The sequence below is a fragment of the Odontesthes bonariensis genome, chromosome 4 (assembly GCF_027942865.1).
Source record: "Odontesthes bonariensis isolate fOdoBon6 chromosome 4, fOdoBon6.hap1, whole genome shotgun sequence".
Taxonomy (NCBI): domain Eukaryota; kingdom Metazoa; phylum Chordata; class Actinopteri; order Atheriniformes; family Atherinopsidae; genus Odontesthes; species Odontesthes bonariensis.
In genome coordinates, this window is record NC_134509.1 from 5,248,393 (window position 1) to 5,257,033 (window position 8,641).

The following is an 8,641-nucleotide window of genomic DNA, read 5'->3' on the forward strand; positions in this document are numbered from 1 at the left end:
CAAACTAAAACAATGTAATGCAGCAGCATATTTCATTGCAGTAAACACACTGCAGCATAGCTGAAGCTCTTGACATGGTCAGACTGCAAATACCAGTGAAAAAAGATCTTATGAAAAATAAAGCCCAATAAGTAGCCTCATTAGAAGACTGGCATCTTCTTATCCACCACCAGTGTTTAGGCTCTGGGGATCTTATCCCAATCCTCCACCATGGCTCACCATCAGAGCCGAATCGCCAAACATTTGCATTCTTTTTGTGTATCTACATATATATATAAATAAACATATATAAATATAAGTATATATAAATATATATAAATATATATTTATATATATATATATATACGCATATACACACATACTGATATTGATTTTGTTCAATCCTTCCAACTGAGCCCCTCCCCCAAGTTAACTTGTTTTGAACTTTGTTTTTTGGGAGGGGCGTACAACAGTACAACTATGCTTTTGGTCTTTGATTTTTATTACCCAACCTTCAATAGCTGATGAAAGAAAGTGAAATAAAGCCTGTTTGGACCTGTACATTTTCTCTTCCATGAGAGAACAACTAATTCCGTAAAGTGACTCATGACTTTACAGTTTCACAATTAAGCTCTTGACAGAGTAAAAGTGACTCTTTGGAGCATAATACAGTGCAATGGAGCATTTTGCTGGAGGCTAATTAGAACACTATTAAATAGCTATAATGACGTAATGGGAAAAGTCCATATCAGAGCTGAGTGAAGTAAAATTGAGTTGCAGAAGACTGTTGCAACACTTCAAAGGCATCATACAAGTGTCTGTTTGAGGCAGCTTCTTGAGCTTTATGAATAGCTCTTCACTCTCAGTCTCTCTGTTCTTTTCACTCTCTCTCTTCCTCATGCATGCATAGGCACGCACAGACGTTTCCTCTGCCTTCTCCTTGTTGTTTAGGTTTCAGCACACTCCCTCCACAGTTGCAAGTCGCCAGCCTTCCTGGTAATTCCGCTTTAAAATTCTGTAATGATCAACTTTATGTCCCCATAAACCTGAATAAGGAAACGCATTAGTAGGACTCTGAAATTCAAGCACGGAAGAAGAGCTTAGGAGTGGCAACAATATTCCAGAGGTAAGTTCTGCTTAATAGTAAAAACTGAACAAACATGTTGGTTAGACTTGTAGTGTCCATGTATTAAGAGGGGTTTTAATTTAATGGTTCTGTGTGTTACAGTGAAATGCAAAGGCTGACAATGGAGTTCACAGCTTTGTGTTTTCTTTGGCTTCTTTCTGCATTCACTCTTACAACACAAGGTATGTATGTGATCTGTCAACCTCTCTGAGTAGTAGAGTTAAACATAATAAAAATATAAGAAAATGTAAGGTGTTGGTGTGAAACTGTGTGATGGTATCTTGATAGTGAAAGTTTAAGTTAAACCTCAGCATATCTGTATCTTTGTCTCCAGAGTTGGTGGGACTGAAGGTGAGTCCCACGCTTTCGGCAGAGTGTGGCAAACAAGTTTCCCTGCACTGCAACGCATCCTCATCTCAGCATGGACTATTAATTTCACACATGGAGTGGTCCCAAGACAAAATGCCTCTATGTTCGGTGGACAATCAGGAAAATATTACTATGTACGAGAAAAACTCTACCAGTGACTTCCGTTGTGAATATGAAGATGGGCGGCTGTCCCTTGTGTTTCAAGAAGTCCTGCCTCTGGAGGCCGGAAGAGCGATGCCCTACAGGTGCAAACTGCACTCTAACCAAGGAATGCCCCATGAATATACAAGAGTGGAGCTGCAAGGTCAGAGTCCATGTTTATTCTTGCTAAGCAAATAATGTTTCTTAAAAGCTTTTTTAAAGCTGATGTAATGGATGTACAAAATAAAAATGCACTTTCAGCGTAATTATCAACATTTAACTTTGATAATAATGCTGCTTGTGGAAGAAAAGATGGTTGTTGTGGTGTGAGGAGCAGTGTTGGCTGGCATTAGGGGAGTGACTCTGGGACGCCAGTGATCACTCTCTAGCCTCCTGGAGGTGTCGTGGGCCCAGCTAGACAAAACACTGATGAAAGGAGGTTTCCACCTGATGACCCCAATGACATGTTGGTCAGCACTGCTCACTGATCTATGTAGGGATTATAGGGATCAGGAGGTTCTTCATTAGGTACTGAGCCAGTATTAGAAGGTTAATTGTTGATTTTAGGGAATTGTTTACTGAGCCTGGTCTATTTTATTTTGTAGCACGTTTTTTGTGTTTACTTTGAATGAGCTCTAACAATTGTGTCACAGGCGTTCCTTTCCCCTTCATAAAAAGTCTTGCACCCTGGGTAGCAGGTTTCCTCCTTCCTGCCTTTGTTTTCAGATCATCAACATGCCCTGAAACAAAAGAGAGAGATGTGTGAAGCATCAGCTGTATGCATACTATACCTATCGAAAAGAAAAACAGATCTACCAGAAGCCATGTCAGCATGTCTCGTTTTGTGCACCTAAGTAGACGAGAAGCGAGCTATTTATTTTCCACTTTTCAGGAAGTTTTTCTCATAGATTATAAAAATGCAATATTCAATGGATTTAGTCAAAGAATGTGTGATGTAAATTTGTTCAAGAATGGTACTTTTTCATTTAGAAAATTAGGTAAGTACATCCAGAATTTGACGGTTTTGCTAAATGAGAACAGTTAATGTCCCAAACGTCTTGCACAACTAATGCATTTTCAACACACTTTTTGTGATCTTCTCTTTAGAGTGTTGTGGGACAGTTGAGAGTGTTTTAAGGAGAGATGGTCCCAGCTGCACCTTCAACCATGTCTACCCAGATGGAGATGTTCACTGGTTTCACGACTCCCGCAATCTCTCAGATGAGTCTGTGAGGCATGCCACTACAAAAACTGTGGACGGACAGGGATGGGTGACCATCCATAGTTGGCTGACTTTCCCTGATAACCTGGAGTGGAGAAGTTCAAATGTGCCTTATAACTGCTCCTTGACGAGCACTACATCTGGGAGATACATTGCAAGTTCTTTGGTTCGGGAACTTCAAAGAGTCAGAGCTCCTTTACCTTCCAAAGGCTGTAAAACCAGATTACCGGAAAGCATAACAACAGTTTTATCTGTTTTATTTTCCCTCATTATCGCACTGAAACACTGGACCTGACAAAGTAAAACCGCATCACATCAAGCAAACATCAGGGTGAATGATTAACATTAATCAAAACAAATGAGGTACTGATATATCTTTCTTTCTTTCTTTCTTTCTTTCCCATAAAACAAAAACAGCGCTCTAGATTAAGTGAATCATTTTGCAGTCAAAAGATCTATTATTTTCATTTTTCAGGTCATGGCTAAAGTAAACAAGTAAATTACAGACTGTTGGGAGGTGATAACAAGGGAGCTGATAATCATTACTCTGTGTAAGACATAACTGCTGCTTAATTTTGATAGAGAGTCGTGGATGAGAGAGCAAGGTATATTTTTTTCAGTACAAGCAAAATGACTTGGACACACAAGTGTGAAAACACTTTCAAACACAGGAAGCACACTTTCATGTAAGGTAAACATCCCCTCTGGCAAATGGTTTGGTTAAGTCTCAAGCTACGAGCCTGTGTTTTTTTTATTTGTTTTGTTTTTTTTAAAGTATTGACTGGTATAGACATGATACATAATCAATGATTTTTTTTTTTTTTTTTAGAAAAACAGAAGCCTTTGAGTTAAAAAGAAAAATAGCAGGACACATGAGCTGTCAGTTTAGCAATAGTTCTGTCTGTGGTTAGATGCTGCCCTCTAGTGAACTATTAGTGATCGTCAATAAGCAAGAAGCAACTTTTACTGTTTTATGTCCTCAGGAAAAAAAGTTGAACAATGTTATGTTGCACTTTCATTCCCTTTGGGCAAGAAGACTCAACATTGTTGGGTTTTTTTTCAGGTAACGATGTCACTTGGTAGTAAAAGTTTCAACGTTTGAAGAATGAATGGAATAAGATACCTAAAAAGAATGGTAGAGAAGTTTTATATTTCCAATATTGTTCATTAAGAAACACTTTAGTCACCAAAGGGTAGAGCAGGAGGGTGAAGGCAATACAGGGCTGCACACATAGCAGGTAATGTGTTTTCATTTAAAGGTTTATTTTTTTTTATCTACACCTTGTAATATGTAGCAGTGCAATTGAATTTGCTTTGGTTTTACCCTCTGAGATGAGCAGCGAGCTCATATTTAGTGCTCTGTGCACCACGTATGAATTTCCATTCACCTTGGATTACTCTCAGAGAGTAAAAAAAGACAAAAAAAAATATTTATTTGACTGCTTGGATCAACTCTCTTAGATGGTTAAATTTGTGAGAAGTTTTTGGTTATCTGCACGGTTCAATTTTGTTTACTTTCAATTTAAATCAGACCAACAGTCAGTGTGAGAAAAAAGACAAAAATAAATCATCTCTCCACGTTTACAGTGTTCAGCTCATCTCCGCCTGTCACTGATCAAACCCTTGCAGGTAGAGCTTGTAGCCTGGGGACAAAACCAGCTCCAAGGGAAGAGTCATACCTTCTTTTACGCCTCAGTGCTTCCTTATCCGACGAGACATCTAAGAGCCTTTTAAAGTCAGAATGCCACTTTGCTAATGAGGTCACTCTATCGGTGCCTCTCAGTTGAAGGTTGAGCTTTTGAGTGAGATGGTGCTGCAGCTGAGTTCCCCTCAGTCAACCAGCTTGAGATCACTTCTACTATTGCAGAATGGATGCATCAAGACTAGCAATCACACAAAGTTAAGCTCAGATCACTGAAGGCTGTTTACCTCACATTAGGAGCTTGAATCAACATCTCTAAACCATAGTCATTCACAGCATGGGAAGTTATTGTTTTGAAAGTGACAAACAGATTTATGTGCTCACATACACCAGTTCAGATATGCTATTTGTGTTGTCTTTCAAATGTATTTCAACAATCTCTTTTAAAAAACGTAATTTGGAAAAATATTGCTAATGGCCTAAAGAAACAAGATACAGCTGACACTGAACTGTACTTTGTAGGAGAGCAGAATTAAAGCCTTTTAAGTCTTGCACCAACAGATCTGAGTAAATCTATTCTTTAAAATCATTTTCAGAGTCAGAAAAATGACAGATGTACAACTTAAGCTTGAGTGTAACATGTTTTTTTTTTGTGTTGGATTCCGAATTAGAGAAGATTCAAGAAATTATTGGGAATTGCTTTTCAAAATGTTTTTTTTTTTTTTGCACAAGCATTAAATCACTGAGCCATAATTGTACTGATAATTGTTCAAGCAAGTTCATTTAAAGAAGGCCTTTGGGATGTCAAATTCATGTTTTTCAGAATTTCAGATTTTTTGAAAAATTTCAACAGCTGTTCATGTTTACAAAAATGTTTCTGGTAATCAATGATTGCTGTCATTGATCGAAATGGTAAATAAAGAGGTGCATTCACAAAAAATTACTCCTGCTCTTTTTTTTTTTGCTCAACGTCAAAGTCTTACAGTAGCATCATGTCATTGACTGTTGGTTGGACTGTTTGGCATTTAAATTGGAGAAAAGTGCATGTCAAATGAATAAAGGTTAAGTTAAATGACATCAAAAGCATTATAAAGAAAATGTGCTAAGACATAAATCTTTACAACTTGACAACAAAGACTGAATATAAGGTGATGGTTTCAGATATTTATTTTACCACAAATAGTTGTACATATGCATCTGAAAGAGAAATATGTGCAAACAAATCTTACATTTAATTTTAGAATTTTAGAAGTGTCATATTTCCAAATTTTACTTGCACTGGTCATTGATGCAACTTAGTCAATAAGATACTTAAAAATCTTTTAAAACAAAAAGAATGCTGATGGAGACAATCTAAAGTGAAAGAAGACCCTATCGTCAATCTGGACTTGATTAGAAAAATAAATCAGTAAAGAAACATTTAAAAAAAATAAATAAATAACTTCCTGGACTGCAAAGTGATATGGTGGTTTGCACCATTGCCTCACAGCTACAGGGTTCCAGGTTCAAATCCCAGCTGGAGCCTTTCTGTGTGAAGTTTGCATGTTGTCCCTGTGTATGTGTGGGTTCTCTCTAGGTACTCTGGCTTCCTCTCACTGTCCAAAAACTTGCATGTTAGGTTAATTGGTGTCTCTAAAATTGTCGCTAGGAGTGAGTGTGTGTGTGGTTGTTTGTCTCTGTGTGGCCCTGTAATGGACTGGCGACCTGTCCAAGTTCTGCCCTGCATCTTGCATCTTGCCTGATGACAGCTGGGATAGGCTCCAGCCCCCCTGTGACCTGACCGACGGATGAAGTGGGTATAGAAAATGGATGGATGGAAAAAACTTCCTCCATTCTTCAACATCAGAATTATCTGTATTCTTTTATTTTTTTTAGCTGTAAAATCAACTTGCAACCACAAGGAGGTGCAAGTTACCTACATAAAAATTGTCCGCTGGAAAAAATCCTGATAACAAGCTGCATTCGTGGTGATTTTTAGCCACAGGGTACAAAATGTCCAAGTTATCAGGGTTAATTTAATCTAAGTAAATAAAACCAGCCTTTTTCATGTGCATCCAACAGTTTACTTCATTATGTATTATTTATAAGATACAACTAAACAGACGGCTACACTCTTATCATTGAGCAGGTCAGTCAATACCTATATCTCTCAATATTTTGCTTGTATTCCTTGTTACCCTTACATGACAAGAAATCTTCCTGGTGTTGTATGTGACCTTTATGGTTTTCTGTCACTTGACGAAGCAGGTCCCTGTTTTTGTAAGGGATCCCGCTGCCTTGTTACATTATCTCTGTGATTGAAGTTTTGTTCTCCTGTTCGCCTTGTCTGGGCAAAGTACACATAGGGGGGTGTTTGGTCAGTTCACTGTTATGAGTCTATTCGGGGCTTTGGGTCATGTTCCTATGGTAACTGAGAGGTTTCTCACTGTGTGCCTTGACTTCATTTGTGTGTGCGTGTGGGTGGGTTTGTGTGTGGGGGTGTGCGCGCGCGTCTGACAAATTATCCTGGTCGGCTGTTATCTTCTCTCGGCAAGGTTTACATTATTGCCCTGACAGCTGGGTGGTCGTTGTTTAGGTGAGTGACCACAGTTAGTCATGCCATACACATGAGTAGTGGGAGGGGAAAAGTGAAAGAGGCTGACTGACAGGAGCAGTGATGCAGGATGGATGGATTGAACAGAGAGGAAGAAAAGGCAGGGACAGGGGGATGGGAAGAGGAGATAAAAGCCAGATTATATCAACAAACAGAGGAGATTTATGTGAAGCACTGATAGCCTGTTACCTAACATTACGGTAAATGGGAGTCAGTTTAGGATTAATTGCCCTGACGGCTGATGTACATATGACTCAGTGTTGTTGAATGATTTCTCTGTGCTTTCTATCTTCTTCTAGGATATTTGTCATCTAATTTAGCTGTAAGAAGCATATATACCAATCACATTATGAGCAATTATTGTATGCTTCTTTCATTAAATACACCAACAAATATCAGTATTTGCTCACAGCTGGTCTGTATGCCTTTACTCAGTTCTGCAAACAAGCAATCCTGTCCTAAAAAGCCCTGAATCCATTTTTAAAAGAAACACAGTACTCATAATGCTGAATAACCTGCGTAAATGACATTTCATGGTGCAAAAATACTAATCATGTAAGAAGTGCTTAAAAGCTGCAATAAATGACACTACTTCGCAACTCTCCGTTTTTAAGGGATTTGTGAAAAACTTTAAAGAGAAGTAACACAAAGAAGGAGACAAGGGTGAGAACATTTCAAATGTACGCCAAAGGAGCAATATTTGTCTGATGACTAGGGATGCTAATCGAGAACCGGCTCCCAGTAGTTCGATTCAGTGGAATCGTTAATCCGCCTGCCTAACGATCCCGTTTATCGGTTCTGCTCACTTCTGACGCATTTGCGCAATGACGTCACGTGCACGCTTCGTATTTTGGCTCAGAATGTTTCCAAACATGGCGTTGAGGCCTCAAAAGTACCAGATAACGCAGGGCTCTCAAGTCTCACGCATTGAGCGTGACACTCACGCTTTTCGGTCTTTGGTCATGCACTCCCGCCACACATTGTATTTCTCACGCTGAAAAAAAATGATAATATGAATGTCTCTCTCATTATCGCTATGGAAACGGCAGGAAACAAGCACGTCTCCCATGAGTCTGAGCAGAGCAGTTACTAATAACAACAACATAATAATATCATTAACGAAAGACCCCCATTCCTGTGACGTGCAAACGGCCCGCCTCACTCTTGCCTGCATTCAAAACTTGAGAGCCCTGCTACGTAAAACTTCCAGGTCCTGTTGATTGTAATAATGTTAGCGACATACTGTATGAATAATTTCCATCTAATATTAACATTTACTTGACGAGGACTGCAAGAGTGAGGCAGGCTCAGAGGCAAGGGTCATACTGTAGGCAGGCTCCCGCATAGCTGCAGCTACCCCTTTCATCGAGGCAGGGAAAAGTAAAATGACAGGGGAAAATAGATAAAATGTTGGTGTATACTTAAAATTAAAGTGTTATTGCAACCAAACCCATTTGTACTATATTTGTACTATATAACGGGATGAAAATCGATAAGAGAACCAATGAGGAACCGAACCAATCAGCGATATCGATAATGGAACAGGAATTGCTAAATGCTTACTAATTA

The 8,641-nt window shown here is 38.9% G+C and overlaps 1 long non-coding RNA gene across 1 annotated transcript; it reads left to right on the plus strand.

The window, feature by feature from the left end:
* Positions 1-927: 927 nt before the first annotated feature.
* On the plus strand, positions 928-5,402 carry LOC142379201 (uncharacterized). The gene is made up of 4 exons (XR_012769653.1): positions 928-1,105; positions 1,208-1,287; positions 1,440-1,778; positions 2,723-5,402. It is a non-coding gene; the product is annotated as an uncharacterized LOC142379201 (long non-coding RNA).
* Positions 5,403-8,641: the final 3,239 nt, after the last annotated feature.